The following is a 2,197-nucleotide window of genomic DNA, read 5'->3' as shown; positions in this document are numbered from 1 at the left end:
TCGATCCGGTCGACCTCCACTGCGACTCTGATATAAGTTAGTTATCGACTCTTGTTTAGTTCAAGTACGGCTGCACCGATCCGATCGACCTCCACTGCTCGAACTAGATTAAGGTCAAGTTATCGGCTCTATCTAAGGGTGGCGTCCTTTGGATAGATTCATTAAGTTACCGATATTGTTTATTGCTTTCATTATTTATTTAATTACAGCAATATCACTTCGCCCGATTGGAATTGATCTAGATCGACCTTATATCATGTTTAACCTATTGTTTATTAATCTAAACTGATCTAATCTGCATCTTAAACGATGAGTTATGTTTTATTGGTTTTTTATATCAATCTTGATCGTGTATAGTGTGCGGTTAAGGTATGTCTGGTCTTGAATAGATCTATTGGCAAACGAAAACCATTCCATGACTCGTTATCACGGCCTGTGTGATTCTGCCTCGCACCCTATTATTAGCACCGTGGAGTGGGGATCGTTACTTGGTAGATCTGTTTCTGATAGGACACGACCTTAACTATGCGTTATGTCTGAATCAGCTGTTTAAGCCGATATCAAGTGCTTTCACATATGCAGTTCACGTCATAAGACCGTTGAAGTAAAGATAGGCTGAAAGATGTGTTAGCCCTATGATCTTATTATTGTATTACGGCCTATATGATTTTGCCTCATGCCCCATTGATATTAGTAATAAGTTAGGGTCATCGAATTTATCATAGTTTCTAAGGCCTGCATGATTTTGCCTCATGCCCCACTGGTCATAACGATAGATGAGATCTAATATGTTCATTTGATTTATCTCTATTAAATGGTTAAATGATAATGAGTTATTTCTTTTATATAAAAGGGATTCCATTACTTGCAGTCATTGGCTTAGCATAAACTGATTATTGTTGGCATCCTATTGCCATTTATCAGTATTTGTCCTAATGATATTCATCCTGAATTATAACCGATTTTTCTTCCATAATTCCATAAGTTTTAACTGATTCATTCTTATGAATATGCTGAAATCCGCTATTTAGTCGATCTCCTTCCACATCGGCTCTCAGAGCCGCACATTCAGGACTGTTTGGCAACACCGGCATGTTCCGCCTTAAATTATTAATTAGCTTTCTCTCCTTGTCAATTGCAGGGTCAAATTGACTGGCACGTCTTAGGAGTGCGCAGGATCGATAATCTGTGCGTTGAAGCTAGGCGGATCTTCCGCTCCATCGAGCGGACCCTTCTGGCTTGCTCATGTGCCTCGGTACGGGACGAAATTTTGTGCCGACACACATTCTGGCACGCCTGGTGGGACCCCACGATCATCATGGCAGTTTACAACAACAACGATATCCTTATGGTACCTTATGAAGACCTACCTGATGGAGATAAATATGTCATCGGCAATAGAAAAATTTTAGAACAAGTGTTTGTTGTCCTACATCAAAACACGTGACAATACGGTTGTTCAGAAATATCCACTACTAAGAGTTCTGTTGCATGGGCAGACAGATATAGATGAGACTAAAGACATGTGTTTCTTCACAGAAGCTATAAACAAGTCTGTTCATGATGCCATATCGAACCATAATGAAATTTTCTTGAACATATTCCATAACACCATGAAAGAGGTGTTTCATGGGTTTCCAGTTGATCAGGTTGGACCGGCTTATTACAACATTCCGCATCCGTCGACTTAAGGGACTAATCAAACTGGTACCAGCCATCAAGAAATAGCACCAGCTAGTAATGATGATGTCCAAACAGTTCAGAGTTCATCTGAACAAGCTCAAGGTGTTACTATAAATCATATATAGTATAATCCTGGATCCTCAGTGCAGCATGTGCAATAGCCGGCGGGGCAAAGTCAAAACCAGATGATTAATTTTGGCACATCAGGCCACGTACCGTTGTCGTCTCAAAAAATAGCACCATCAATTCAAAGGATTCGTAGAGATATATATCCTAATGTCTATAACAAGAGACTTCAAGCAGTAAATCAGCAAAGGACCTAGTAGATAGAGATTTCACAAGGGTATCATTATGGCACAGATTATAACACCCTTCACATGATTCCGAATCCAGGGTATCAAGGCACACGGGATTTCAATCCACAGATGGGTCAGCAAGTGCAGAGAAATCCAAATTCACATGCTGATGAGTTGTTGCTAAAGGTGACCGAGATGATGAAGAATAAGTTCGATTT

The sequence above is a fragment of the Miscanthus floridulus genome, chromosome 19 (genome assembly GCF_019320115.1).
Source record: "Miscanthus floridulus cultivar M001 chromosome 19, ASM1932011v1, whole genome shotgun sequence".
Lineage (NCBI taxonomy): Eukaryota > Viridiplantae > Streptophyta > Magnoliopsida > Poales > Poaceae > Miscanthus > Miscanthus floridulus.
The sequence above is the reverse complement of the archived record's forward strand: the minus strand, read 5'-3'. Positions refer to the sequence as shown.